General features: G+C 39.7%; 1 protein-coding gene across 2 annotated transcripts in view; it reads left to right on the top strand.

Moving 5' to 3' along the window:
- Nucleotides 1-15,001, top strand: part of LOC121258195 (NADH dehydrogenase [ubiquinone] 1 beta subcomplex subunit 7-like) — a 29,454-nt gene extending 14,453 nt beyond the window's left edge. For both annotated transcript variants that reach the window (XR_005939358.1, XM_041159588.1), the window contains one exon: nt 14,759-15,001. The gene's annotated coding sequence lies outside the window, so the exon portion shown is untranslated. The remainder of the gene's footprint in view (nt 1-14,758) is intronic.
- Nucleotides 15,002-15,390: the final 389 nt, after the last annotated feature.

Below are 15,390 nucleotides of genomic sequence, written 5' to 3'. Positions count from 1 at the left end.
ATTGATTGATTAAGATTTTGATGGTTACGCTGTCGTGTTCTTAATGGTGATTCGTGTTTAGTCTAGGTTTTGTGTGTTAATTTTTTTTATTTGATAATTAAGGTAATGTTATTCAAAGCTGTTATGATCCTGAGGGTTAAATGTTTAACCAAATTAATATTTAACAATCCTAGGACTTTTGGATCAATGATTGGGTCTTTAACAATTGGTATCAGAGTAGGGATCGCATCATGAGTTCAAGTCCAGGAGGGGGCGACCTATAGGTTGTATTAAAATGCTTTGGTGCTATGTATGAGCATAGTGTTAAGTCATTGAATATTGATAGATGAGTGAAGTTGCCAAAAAGGAAAGGGCTACCACCAAGTCAATGTTGATAGAGTGGACTGCCGTGGACGTCAGATTCGGAAGCGTGATAGAATGTTATGATCTTGAGGGTTAAAGGTTTAACCAAATTAATATCCAACAGTCCTAGGGCTTTTGGATCAATGGTTGGGTATTTAACAAAAGCATTGAAGATAGGAATTGATTAATTGGCCTAAAAGTTTTTGCTTTTGTTGATTACACTGATTGTTTCAGCTGGTTCCAAACAACAGAATGGCCTGGTTCAACTGCTACCTGAATGGCTGGTCGTCCCCCAAAGTCTGTTCTGTTTAAAAAACTGCCCAAACTTGCTGGACTGAAGATTAACCTCATTTTATTAACCTCGTTTTAGGAATGATTTATTGTAAATAATAATTCTTCATTGTTGTGTGCAAAACAAGCAGATAGGAAGTATACAAAAGAGACATATCTAGAAGAAGAAAATAAAACAAGAAAGTTTGTTTAGATTTAGGCCATGAAATTGATCCACAAGTGCACCAAATGAGGCATGTAGGAACCATCTTCCACACAATTGCTGTCTGGAGGTTGCCACTTTTAACCCTCTTTAGGCATAAAATAGATCCACAACTGTTCTGGGTGTGACCCAAGTCAAACCAATTTGCCTTAAAAAGTTATTCCACATTGCAGTTGCAGTTGCACAATGAAGCAGAAGATTGACGGACTACCCACTTTTGTTACCCATATAGCACTAAACAATCAACATGATGTATCTTCTTTAAATTTTCCATAGTAAGAATCTTTGCTAAAGGGGCCATTGAAGCAAAGAAGTCTGCTCTCAAGAGAACCTGTTTGCCAAATATTCTGCCACAGAAATGGGTTATTATTATGGACAACAAGGGTACCTTAGAAGGAACAAATGCTGAATGTTTCTCTTTAGGAAAGAATCACTACATCAATCTCATTTTTTGGTCAAAATAGATGGTCCATCCCCCCCCCCCCCCCCCCCCCCCCCCCCCCCCCCCCCCCCCCCCCCCCCCCCCCCCTCTCCTGTCTTTGAAGATCCAGCCCCAACCCACCTACCTCTAGCACTAAAATCTTCCTCCACTCTGTGTAAGTACACCACTAGGGGCAGGTTGACTAGGTATTCTTACAAAAACCACCCTTTTTATCTCCAGCCATTATTTTTGTTAATTGTCAGATCACGGTTGTATAGGGTAGAAAGTGCTGGTGGTGCTACCACTCTTTCTATCAGCATGCTGGAGAAATGTCAGGGTGGAGCATGTTTGAGTAGGAGATGTTAGGTGGTATGAAATCATATTGTCAAAAATAGCGTTTAGTGATGCATACAAAAGCATGCCCCCCATTTGGGCATAAGTTGAGGGTATAAGTTATGTCAATGGGGATTGAGTTTCTATATCTTGGTCTTACAATTCTCATTTATGTTATTTCATTGTCCATGAATTCTAATTTTTGTAATCCATGGGTAGTGACATTTGATAAGTTTTGCATCATTTCATATTTTTGCGATTCCATTATCCATGAATTCTAACATTCATAATTCATGGTTAATGCCATTTGATAATGCGATGCCATTGTTAACGACCCAATTTGAGGATCATTTTATATTGAAAGGTCAATGTTTCATGGTAGTAGATAGCAAGTTTGTTTTTCTTACTTTTGTCCATGTACAACTTCGAAATTTATTTTGTGGTTTCAAGGAGAGTTTAGATCATCATTCAAATTGGCCTTCTAACACCCCAACCCTGTCTCAATTTGAAGGTTTTTGCAATTGCATTTGGACATATTATGGACAAGGTAATCTGAAACCATAAATGATGGAACTTCTGCAATTCTAGTAGGAAAATTGAGACTGGATTTTAGGGTTCTACATAATTCTATGAGAAAACCCAAAGCATTATTTCGCAAAAGCTCACAAGGATCTTTGTTCTTAGCATGCCATAGACGACCTTGTGCTTTAAGTCAACTTAACTACATGTGCTTTGCTTCATGGCTAGGAAGCATTTTTCCTCTGGTGCTCTACACGTTGAGCAATTACGAAAGGAGTTTCATTATTTAAATGGTGCATTTCAATACTTAGCGCTTTGAAAAAAGCGTGTACTTTTCGTGTTTTAGGTGCACTAGGTTACATGTCCTTTACAGGTTTTCATATTAAAAAAAACATGTCCTTTATGTGTAAGAAAAATTTTTATCTGCAATGCTCTTCACTTTAAGGCACCTATATACACCTTTAGCAACCCTTGGGTTTCTCTCACTCTCTCTCTGTAACACCCCGCTCCCCAATGAAGTTAGTTTTTTGGGTTCTTGGGAAATTGGTGTGCTACTAAACTTTGAGTTAAAATTTTTCTTCTTAATGAAGCACCATATACGAAAGATTCCATAAATAAACAAGCCAATCTTTATTAAATACTTAAAATACAAAAGAGAGTCTATGGAAGCACTTATTTAAAATCAATAAAGTCTCATGTACTCATCAAAATAACTTATTAAACTTTAAATCATTAAAATTGAGCATGACATAAACTGTCTAAGCGTCTACCTCACCTCCCTGGGTCAAGTACTATCCTGCAGTCTCATTCTCATAAAGATCATCACCTGAGGTGGTTAAATATAAAAATATACAAAAATGAGTCGAATACTCAATAAACAACACATCATACAATAAACATAATAAACATAAGGTTTCGTAAAAAATATGCATACTCATAAATGCATACGTAACTAAAATGAACATGAACCTGATCTGTACATGAAATGCATTAACTTGTCTTTCACTTGTCGTAGGCCGGTACCCACTGTTAACCCTAGCGAGTTAGGGTTATATCTAGAGGTTACTACTCCATTCTTAAGCACTCCAGAGTGGACATAGGAATTTCACCAGGACATTCTCCCTTCCTAGCATTTGGGGCCGTGATAAAACATTTTTAGACACTTTGAAGAAATCATTTACCCTAATGCATGCGACATGAGACTTAAAACATACTCTTTCTTACACTTGACATGTGACGTATGAAATGTCGTGCATGTAATAATCAAGCGTAACACATTCGAATCATGGCATGATAAAATACAAAAACAAACCATCCAAGCATAGACAAACAAGGCTTGGCTGAAACTCATAGGGCATATTAACATGTAAAAATTCAATCTTAACATGAACCAAATTCGAAGCATAATAACCTAAGATCATGGCAAAGATAATCGGAGCATGAAATCATGGCAACTCATCATGAAATGCCGAAACATTGTTACACATATAACCCTAATGTGGCATCATGCACTCTAAAACATATACACATGTAAATCATGGCAATACAAACGTGCAAGCTGAAACACATAGTCTTTGCATGTTCTTATACAACTCACAACAAAATATTCGATCAAATAATCATAGAATAACAAACAATGCATTATTAATCAAAGAAAGGATTCATACAAACATATACATATGTTAACCGAAACTAGGTTGAGAGTTTACTTACAAAAGTCCTTCAAAGAAAATGCTAGCAAGCTGTGATGGACGATACAACTTGTTAGAACAAGGGTTTAACCCTAATCCGTGTGTGCGTGTGTCAAGGGACAACTAGGGTTGGTCATTTCGCCCGAAGTGCCTGTTTCAAATATTCTGTCCATAGGTTTCTAGAAGATGAAACCTTTGAGTTTACTTGACCCTTGCTAGGTCACGAACTCATAATAGATGTTCAAGTGATATGGCCGATTGGTTTGAGGATTTGGATCCTCAAACTTTCGGTCTCCCTTCCTTGGAAACCTTAGGTCATTTTAAAGATGAAATGGCCCATTAAACCCGTGTGTGTGAGTGTGTTCTTCGAAATCTCAAAGTCACTTTGAGATCTTCTATGCCTTGGAATAGGCGTGTGTGATTGTGAGAAGAAAGGAATCGAAGTGTAATGTTCTTACTGTGGATTTTCTCCTAAAACTGTGGCCTTCCCTCGAGTGTAGAGAGTGTATGGTCGTTGTTTGGTTGGAAGGAAAGTGTGGGAAAATGGTGCTTGGACTTGGAGAATTCTCTAAGTGGCGTGAGAGAGATGGAGTAGAGAGAATGCTTTAGAAATCCAAAAATGAACAAGAAGAAAAGGGGTGGTTGTATGGCATGTGGTCTTTATATAGCCTACCTCATTGAAGCCAATTGGTCAATCAAGAGCCAATGCATGTTGGACATGTGGCATGACTCTTCCTTTTCTTCCCTTGGCTGAAACCCTAATGCCCTCTAAGCCCCTCTCCAACATCCAGGTTCAATGAATCCTATGTGCAATTGTGTAATTTACCTCAAAGCCTCTTCATCTTCCCAAGAAAGTGGGTGTTGCATGCATGCCAAGTGGCATTGGTGTGTGGAGTCCCTCAAAGTGCCGTCCCCCTCTCTTTTCCTCATGAGGATCTTTCCTCTTCCCCATGGTGCCTCTCCCCTTCCCCATGCGTGACCCGTACTCTCCCCCAAGTAAGAACCTTCTTCTTCCTATGCATATTCCATAGGTGACTCCCACTTTCCTATGCCTCTTAGAAACTCTAAACATGACATGTGGCAAGTGATTGGATGTGGTGGCCGAAACCCTAGGGTTACAATAGTAATTTTCGTGTGATGCTTCTTCTAGAATCTTTCCTTCACCAATGCATGAATGACAAATGGCACAATGTCTGAAAATACCCTTTGAGTGGTCGTGTGGCTTAGGGATCTGAAAGTCTCTTGTTGTTCTCCATGCAAATCCTTAGGAAATCAACTCTTGGTCTTCCCAAAGTGTCATTCCCCATGTAAGATCTCTTGGAACTCTCTACAATTGACAAGTGGCGTGAGATGGGGTTCTTGGTGGATGTGGGGCGCGTTGGCCGAGTGGCCCTTGGCCTCCTCTAGGTGAATTTCATGATTTCCCTTCTAGAAGCCTCCATGCATGAGTGACATGTGGCAAGCCCAATGACTTGTCACTAGGGTAGGTGTGCATGCCTCCCTTGGCTTCCCAAACACTCTTCTCTCTCTCCCCTAAGCCCACTATCATGTCTAGATTCATGGGCCTTACATGCGTGACAAATGGCTCAAGTATCATGGTTTGGGCATGTCCCTATGGCTTTTCTAGGGTTTTTGGGCTCAAGCCCACTGAGTTGGCCGAAAATGCTAGGGTTTGAGTTGCCCTTTCTCTTGGGCTTTGGATGTTAAACTATAGGTCCAAGGCCTTTATCAATCTAGACCTAATTTTCATGGCCCTAAGATAATATTAAGGCAACGAAAAATAATACCGATGAAATCTAACTAGGTCCGGATTATCACAAAAGCCCATAACCTAATAGGCCATCTTGCCCGGCGATGGTGGGTCAAACACTCGGGTAACTCAATCTTTGAAATTGGGTCCTCCTTCAGAATTGCAAAAAAAACCATCGGAGCCCACGTTACACCGGATGAAGGTGAGCCTATGGCCGGTATCTTGGTCGATGGGGTGGTGGCAACAGTGCCAACAACAAGAACAATAGAAGCTGGGCTGGTTTTTTACGTAAAAATCATTGCCTAGGCTGTCGAAATCGACGATAATACATTGGTTTCAGATAGAAAGTGCCGTCTTTGGAAATAGAAGGTATATTGAGTTTGGGAAATGTGAAAATTGAGGAAGGGATTTGTGAAGTGTGTATCACGGGGGAAAGGGAAATTCTAGACAATGTGTTGGTAGAGTTTGACTCGAATGGGGTTGAGGTATTGTATTGGCAGGTGTTGTGTTTTGTCTTATTAGACTAGATGGGTGATGTACAAACAAGTCCTATGGTCAGTGAAGTGGTATACATGGAAGAACCTACTATACTATTTTCTCTACACCCAAGCAACAACAACAATATCCAGGTCTTAGAATGGGTCTTACACAAAGCAAAGGAGATTCAACATTGTGTGGGGATCTTGTGTGACAGTTTTGAGGACCAATTCATAGCTCTCCTTGCAGCATAGAGGCTGGATAGACCCATTCTAGCTCACCCAGTGAGGTCAATTCAGCTAAGAAAAGAACTAGAGAATTAAAAAGGCTTAATTGGACAGTCAATGATGGACCAAGAGAGAGGAGCCGTAATCGTGGAGGATCGAAGGGAAGGGTAATGGAGGTTGTTTTTTGAAACCATAAATTGTTTCTTGGAAGGGGGGCTGAATGAGAAGGAAAAGCGCCTCAAAGTTAGAAATCAAATACGTAAATGGAAAATAGACATCGTATGCTTGCAAGAAATTGAATTGGAATTTATCTCCTCTACATTATTAGGGTTTGTGGGGTTTTAATCAAGTGGGGTGGTATTATTTACCATCTAATGGAGCATTGAGATGCATTTTAATGATGAGGGATAAAAGTGTGGAGGAAAAGATAGTGGATTGTTTGGGGGGCTTTATAGTGATTCAAGAATGTTGTAGATATATATTATTGGGCCTTCATAAGAGTTTGTGGTCCTAATCTAGATCGTGCAAGAAGTTTATTATGGGATGAGTTGGTAGGACTAAGCAGCATATGGGACTTACAATTGTGTATTGGTGGCGACTTCAACATCACCTAGTTCCCAAGTGAAAGATCGGGTGGCTCTAGCTTTAACCCAACAATCGTAACTTCAACAAGATTTACCGGATATTCCTCTTGCAGGTGCCTCCTTCACTTGCCAAAGCAATCGAGAACACCCCTCTTGGTCAAGGATCAGTAGATTTCTGGAATCACTAGAATGAAAAGCACATCACCCAGATTTTTTTCAAAAGTGACTGTCCCGGTTTTGTTAACATCACTTTCCTATCCTTCTTGATTGTGGAGGTCTTCATGGAGGCCCAATACCTTATGTTTGAAAATATGTGGTTAAAGTCAAAAGGGTTTTTCGACAAAGTCTGGCAGTGGTGGTCTTCTAACCAATTCTATGGAAACCCAAGCTATATCTTGGCATGTAAATAGAAGTCTCTTAAGAAAGATTTGAAGGTTTGGAATGAGCAGGTGTTAGGCGATGTGGAAGGTCAAAAGAATACTCCCTTTTGGCGAATCAAGTGATTGGAGGGAGTGGAGGAGAGAGAATTATCTAAAGAGGACAGGGATCGAATATTGAAAGTCTCTCTTTGTTGGAAGAAATATCTTGGAGACAAAACTCGAGAGCATGGGTTGAATGAAGGGGATAAATGCACCAAGTTCTTCCATTGAGTAGCTAACTCAAATAGAAGAAACGATGCCATAGAGACGTTGATAATTGATGGGGTGGCTTCCTCCAACCAATCCGAGATCACTGATCACATTGTCAATATTATAAGAATGTGCTCTCCAAACAATTTTCTTAGAGATTGAGCTTAGATGGTCTTACTTTTGACTCTCTTGATTCACAAGTAGAACAACTCGAAAGGATGTTTAAAGAGACAATGATTAGAAAAGCGCTAAAAAACATGGTGATTGACAAAACTCTAAGTCTGGATGGCTTCTCTATGGCTTTTTTCCAAACATGTTAGGAAGTGCTCAAAGAAGATATAATTAGGCGTCTTTTATGAATTTCATGAAAATTGAAGGTTTGGAAAAAGCCTTGATGCAACTTTTATTGCGCTCATGCCAAAACAACTTGGAGTTGTAGAGGTAAAAAAATTATTGTTCCATTGGTTTGGTGAGCGGGATGGGATGTAGAACATTCTCTCCAAAGTTTTGGCGAATAGATTGAGCATGATGATGGAGAAGTTAATATCAAAGCCTCAAAATGTCTAAGTTAGGCTAATTCTTGACTCGGTGCTTATTGCCAACGAATGCTTGTGTAACACCCTGTCCCCCTAGGGTTAAGAACAATGTCATTTTTAGAAAATAGAGGGACCGATGTGCTACTAACATTGACTTTAAAATTTTCTTCTTAAGGAAGCACCAGGTATAAAAGATTCCATAAAGTAAAACAATGTTATTGTTTTCTAAATACTTAAAATATAAAAGAGAGTCTATGGAAGCCCTTAATGAAAATCATTCAAGTCTCACGTGCTTATCAAAATAAATTTAATGACTGAAAGCATAAAACTAAATATCTCATAAACTGTGCAGGCCTCTGATTTGCCTCTCTGAGTCAAGTCCCATCCTGCAACATCTTTCTCACAATGACCATATGTAGAGTCCAAGGGGTGTGGTAGTCCTAATGTTGTGGGTTTAGTGGAGAGTTTGAATGTGATTTGGAGTCATAGTTGCCCTAGGTGTTGTGGTTGCCTTAGGAGCCTTAGGAGCTGTGGTTGGAGTAGGAATAGGTGACTTGTAGTTGGATTAGAATTAGACTTGTGCTTGTGACTAGAAGTGTAGTGCAAGTAGGTTTCGGGTATAACCTATGTAGGCTCACTTTCATGGGCTATCTATGGGCGTGGCAAGGATAATACTTGGGCTTGCTCATCCTTACATGGGCCTAGTGGGTTTGGGCCTAATGGTCCAAATTCTCAGTGGGGAGGCAAATACCAGCACTCTCTAACATATCTAATCTATTCTTTTACCTATGATACCCTAATCTCTTGTGGGGCTAGCCATGATCAAATTCTAGCTTGGAGGGCTCTCCTTTTATGCTTTGAAGCTGCTTCGGGTTGAAGGTGAACTTGGCTAAAGCAGAAGTAGTTTTGGTGGGGGGGCGTTCCTAATGCGGAGAGCATGACTTCCATTTGGGGATGCAAGATATCTTTGCTTCCTATGAAATATTTGGGCCTCCCTTTGGGTGTAGCAAGAATGAAAGAAGTCTTGATTGCGGATCTTTTAATCCTATCCAAGGATACTCCCCAATAGAATGTTACATTCATCTTAGATGACAAGATTGGGAAGTTGATGCTACGGATTTCTATGACCTAGTGTACTTTCCCTGTTTGATGGGGGAGTAGAAGACAAGATTTTTTGGTGCCCTTCTAAGAAAGGGAAGTTCACAATCCACTCTTTCTATCAAGGCATGACAACGCACAATATGAACACATTCCCATGGAAGAGTATTTGGAAGACAAAGGAACCCCTAAGTCCATATTTCTTGTATGGATGGATTCACTGGGGAAGATCCTCACTCTAGACAACTTACGGATATGCCAAATTATAGTCATGGATTGGTGTTGTATGTGCAAAAAGTGCGGAGGGGTTTGCCATGACTCTGTGGAATGAAGTCTTTGCTATGACAAGATTAGCTTGGGTGATGCCATGAAGGATAATCAACCTCCTAGCTTCTTGGAGAGGCATTCGGGGCACTCTCAAATTGCAACAATATGGAAGATGGCTCCAATATGTTTATGGTGGCGCATTTGGATGGAGAGGAATGAAAGAAACTTTGAAGATTAAGACTTCTTTTCCAATACTTTACTCCATTGGTTAATTGTAATGATTTTCATGGCATGATTTTTCATGAATTTCTTGTATCATAAACTAGCACGCTTAGGTGTTGCTCTTCTATATGTTCTGTGTACTTGGCTATTCTTATGATCAATGAAATTTTGTTTTCCGATGGAGAAAAAAAAATGCAAAAGACAAGATACTAGTTGTTTGACAGGATATCCTAGGGATCCTTAAGATATGTTTAGTTCCATTCTAGATGGCACCTTTTGAAACCCATTGTTATAATAGACGAAATCAGATGCCAACATGCTCAAATGTGGCTTCTAGAGTCATTGGGGGTTGTTCAGCAACCCCTTTTTTAAAGCTTTAGAGAGATTTTGACAAACTTTAAAAAATCATGCATGCCATATTTCGGTATGCCATGTGGTTTTCAAAAAATTCCCTTCTCTGGTCTCTTTATGCTGTGCATCATATAACAGTGACTAAAAATTAAATGCAATATGTCAAATATGCAAGGAATCATAGCTTGATGAATGCTTGTTCATGCTTATGCTCTATATGCTAAAATTTCTACCTTCTTAAAAAGTCTGAATTATGCGCTACAAAACATACCTAAAGACACTTTACATGCTGTGAGAAAGTGTAATGCATGTGCTAAGTGTATCCCTTAATCTCTAGACAAGTGGAACATGAAAATCCATGACTTTACTAGCTGTGTGATGTTGCTGTGAGCCTCCTGACAGCATGTGTTTTGTTTGTGTCCTGCCCATGGTGTCACATTGCATGCATAGGAATTGGTTATGCATGCTTATAAGCCCTTCTACATGAAATACTAGGTAAGGGTAGGGTTCTAGGTGCTGTCTAGGTTGCTGCCGGCAGCAACCTAGATTCTCAGTGCTTCTAGAAGTTGGGTGGTTCTCACATTTCCCAACCCGACATGGAGTTGGAGGAAACACTTGGCTGCCCCATTAGTGGCTATGTCCTTTCAATGCCACTAAGGTGTGAGTTTAAGTCCAAACTTCCATAATATAACATAGGGAAATTTCTAATGCTTAGGACATGGAAGTTTTGATTTATGGAAGAGAAGTCCTTACCTATAGTGCAGCAGAGTTTAGAAGATTCTCTCCAAGGCCCCGTTTGGATAGTAAAAGTGTTTCATCTCATCTCATCTCATCATTACAAATTTTTTAAATTTCCATACAAAATATAATAAACAATTCAATTTTTTCAAATCCCAAAACAATAATAATATTAAAAAATAATATTCTAACAATATTGTATTTAACTTTCAACTTTCATCTCAACTCACTATCCAAACGGCATTTAAGTGTTTTGGTGTAGAGAACTTGAGAAATTGGGCTGTGAATAGGCAAATACTATGAGAGATAGCTTAGGATTGGAATTACCTAATGAGAGTAAGAAATACTCACTTGAAATTGCTATTATCGTGCCTATTTGATAGGTGGCTTAATGGCATATTCCTGATTCTAGCAGCTTAGGGTGGTAGAGAGTGGTGACACAATGGTGCTAACAGCCTTGAGAATCCTTTTAACACTTTGATGATGTGAAACTTAGTGGAGTGTCTAGAGTTTACTCTTAAGGAAGAGGGGCAGCACAAGTGTGTGTATGGGGCTGCCTCTTGTTTGCTAATAGGCTTAGGAGGCTGCTGGGGTTAGGGTTTTGCTTAGGTACAAAATGATTTAGGGTTTCTAGACCTAAGGGGTGGTATGGGCATAGGGGATATTGGCATAGGGGATATTGGCATAATCCTGGCTTTCCCTTTACGAATTTTGATCGAGTAATATTGGGTTTCTAATGTGGCTGCCGATCCCTCAATTCTAGAAATTTCCATGTGAGTTGAATAAGGAAAGATCTCCTATACTTGCTATAATGGGTGGGGATTGATTGCTGGAGCTTTTAATTGCTGGCTGGATAGCTATTTCAAGAGTCAACTTCCTTCCTAGTTAGTCCTAAAATCTTGGTAGCCTCTTCCCTAATTTATTCCTATGCTAATAAGAATAAAATCTTGCCTAATGCTTTTAGGAAATTTGAAATCCTTGCCCAACAGATTTGGAAACTCTCCAGGTTATATTTCTAGCAATCACATAATACCTTCCTTATTTATATTAGCCCTCCATTGCAACCTATCCTCTTGAGCCGTAATATTTCCCATAGAATAGAATAACCCAAAGAAATCAGAGACAGCCTGCGGTTCCCAATCATGAATATTTCTATTAAAAAGAATATTCCACTGGTAAGATCCATGGGAGAATACCCTCATATCTATAACAGAGGCCTCTCTGTTAGTTGCAATGCTAGAGTGCTGGAAATCTCTTGTATAAAGCACACTCTCCACACCAAACATCATGCCAAAATCTAATTCTGGAACCATCTCCCACCACAAATCTTATGTGACTTTCGAAGCCCTGCCAACCTTTCCTAATAAATTTTCATAAGCCCACACCATGTCTCCCTCTTACTTCCTTAGAGCACCATCCTCCCCATCCCTTCCCATGTCTAGAATCAATAATCTCCTTCCATAGTGTGTTCCCCTCTAAGTGGTACCTCCATAACCATTTGCCCAATAAAGTTTTATTGAACGTTCACAAATTGAAAATCCCCAAGCCTCCATTTGAAATAGGAGAACAAACCTTATTCCAGTTAACTAAATGGAATTTGGTTTCCTCCCCCATTCCCCCCCACAAAAAAGAAGACTGGAATAATCTCTCAATTCTAGTCGCCACCCTTGTAGTCAAAGGAAAGAGCGAAAGGAAAAAAATTGGGAGATTGGTTAATGAACTTTTAATTTAAGTAAGTCAACCCCCTTTCGATAGATACATCCATTTCCACCCAGCAAGCTTCCTCTCTACTTTCTCCACCACCCCATCCCAAATGGCTCGAGCCTTAAAATTGGCCCCCAGCGGAAGACCCAAATAATTCATAGGCAAGGACGACACCTTGCAATCCATCAACCGTGCCAAGTTGTTAATATTAGGCACCGCACCCACCGCAACCATCTCGGATTTACTAAGATTAACCTTAAGTCCCAACATTGCTTCAAAGCATAGCAAGAGAGCTCGTAGAGATTGAATCTGACCAGGATCCGCATCACAAAATAAGAGTGTATAATCTAAAAATAAAAGATGAGAGAGTGAAGTAGTACCATTTGTGCCATTACCCACCGAAAAACCGGATAAAAACCTCCACCAACAGCAGCCTTCACCAACCGCCCCAGTGCCTCCATGACAATGACAAACAAGAGATGAGACAAGGAATCCCCCTGCCTCAAACCATTTAAGCTGTTAAAGAACCCAGCAGAAGTACCATTAACTAATACTGAAAAGCGGACGGTAGATATACAACAACGGATCCAAGAAATCCACTTGTCACCAAAACCACACCTACCAAGCAAGTATAGAAGGAAATCGCAATTCACATGGTCATAAGCCTTTACCGTGTCAAGTTTGCGAAGAATACCTGGGACTCCTTCCCGCAACCAATGATCCAAGCACTCATTAGCAATCAGCACCGAATCCAGGATTTGTCAACTCTAGGCCATGTATCATTTCCATGGAAGAGGATTTGGAGATCACGGGTGCCAACTAAGGTAGCTTTCTTTGTATGGACTGCCGCTCTTGGGAAGATCTTGACTACGGACAATCTAAGAAAGAGGGGAATCATAGTGATGGATTGATGCTATTTGTGCAAAAAAAGGAAGAATCTGTAGATCACTTACTTTTGCATTTTGAGGTCACAAGGGGGTTTTGGAATGAGATCTTTCAAAGAACGGATATTACTTGGGTAATGCCTCCGCGGGTGGTGGATTTATTGGCCTGTTGGAAGGAGCTTCAAGGTAGTCCCCAAGTGGCGGCAGTGTGGAAGATGATCCCGTTGTGTATCATGTGGTGCACATGGTTCGAGAGGAATGAGAGATGTTTTGAAGATAGGGAACGCACAATGGAGGAGCTTCAGAATTTTTTTATGCGCACTTTAATGTTATGGTTTTCAGCCATTGTACTTGACGGAAACAATGTCCATGAGTTTCTTTTCTTAGCTAGAATGTAATTAGGTGTTTTCTTTTATATACTTCCTGTGTACACAGGCTTATTTCATTCATATGAATAAAATCTTTGTTACTTATCAAAAAAAAAAAATTACGTAAGAAAAGTCTTGAGAGTTTAGGGCTGTTAGCAGCCCTGTAAATATGTACAAAATCTGACATTTTGAGTTGGGGAAATTCCATAAATATGTGTCAAGTATACACAATTAACTTGGGCACCAAGCTGGTGGCACAAGCTGCCCAGTGGGCTGGACAGCAAGCCAACTAACCCAACACACTCAATATTATGCATAATTAGAAGCCCAAATATCTATAAAATCAAACAATAGCAATATATAAAAATTAAATCATAGATATTTAATCAAATACGACAAATCTGACCATGGGTTATAGTTGAAGGTCAGCCCAAACTTTGAATCCAATGCTTGAGGGTGACAATTAGACACAATGCTTTCTCTGTGTTTGATATGTTCTGTTAGGCTACTGATAAGACATTTGTCAGTCAGAATCTAATTTTACTCAGATTTTACATTTCATCTATGTCATATACTGTTTTTCTTCTCAACATATAATTTATGTTCGGAGTGTTCATTGGAGCCCAAACCTCCTTCAGGTGTATTTTTTGGTTTTATTGGTAATATCATCTTGCCTGAAAACCAGCCCCCCCCCCCCCCCCCCCCCCCCCCCCCCCCCCCCCCCCCCCCCCCCCCCAAAAAAAAAATAAATAAATAAAGCACGTGGAGGCACACTACCATTTTTTGTTTACTCCAAAATTTAATTTTCCTAGCTCGATGCTATTACATTGACAATGATTGTTTTAGTTATAAACTTTTTTGAATGCGCGAAGAAGAGACTTCTCCCTCACTCTTTCGAACCCATCTTTTTGCGTTCCCATTTTTCTAATTGTCTCGGCATAGAGCAAAGTAAAAGGAAAACGGGGAAGCTGTTTCTTGACTAATTCATTTCCTTGCACCTAAATACTGTTAACCATTCCTCTGGTTGTCTACTGTTTTGGTTTGTTTTTTCCCTTGTTTTTTCCCTTTCTTCTAGGGGTTTACCACATTTTTTTTTCCTGCATAACACTGCTAATTTCTTGCAGGAGCTTTGAAACTGTTCAGACATGGATGCTCCAATCATTTTCACCGGTATTGATTTGAAGTTAACTGAAACTGGTTGTTCGGAAACAAGTACGTGACTTATTTTTTGCTGCTTCTTTTTGAGTTTGCAACCCTTTGTCAACATATGGAATAAAATTTATCACAATGATATTTGTGATGTATATTTGGCCGCTGTTCTCCATTTCTTCCGTAACTTGGAAAGGGGTAATACTATGTTTAAGCTTTGCATCCGCATGGTATTGGCATTGGACTTCTATTCAGGTTAGGAATGATATGTTTTAGTTGTTGTGACACTTCGTCTGGGCTGGGTTTTTTCTCGGTTCGATCTAGAGCCTGGATAACCTGGTTCACACAGGCAGTCATCTCCTCGGGTTTTATCCAGACGGATGACCAGATTTCCTACCTGCCCATTCCAGGGGACGGGTATGGTTAAGGAATGTGGGTATCGGATTTTTAAACCCGATAACCGCAACCCAGTTTTTTATTTTAAAAGAAAATTTACTTTGTGCATGAAACGACACCATTTTGGTTTTTAAAAATAAAAAATAAATTTCCTCAGATGTATCATTAAGCAGAAAAAAATATCAAGTAGGCCCGGATCTAGTTTTTTTTT

Source organism: Juglans microcarpa x Juglans regia, chromosome 3S, assembly GCF_004785595.1.
Source record: "Juglans microcarpa x Juglans regia isolate MS1-56 chromosome 3S, Jm3101_v1.0, whole genome shotgun sequence".
NCBI classification, from domain to species: domain Eukaryota; kingdom Viridiplantae; phylum Streptophyta; class Magnoliopsida; order Fagales; family Juglandaceae; genus Juglans; species Juglans microcarpa x Juglans regia.
The sequence above is the reverse complement of the archived record's forward strand: the minus strand, read 5'-3'. Positions and strand labels throughout refer to the sequence as shown.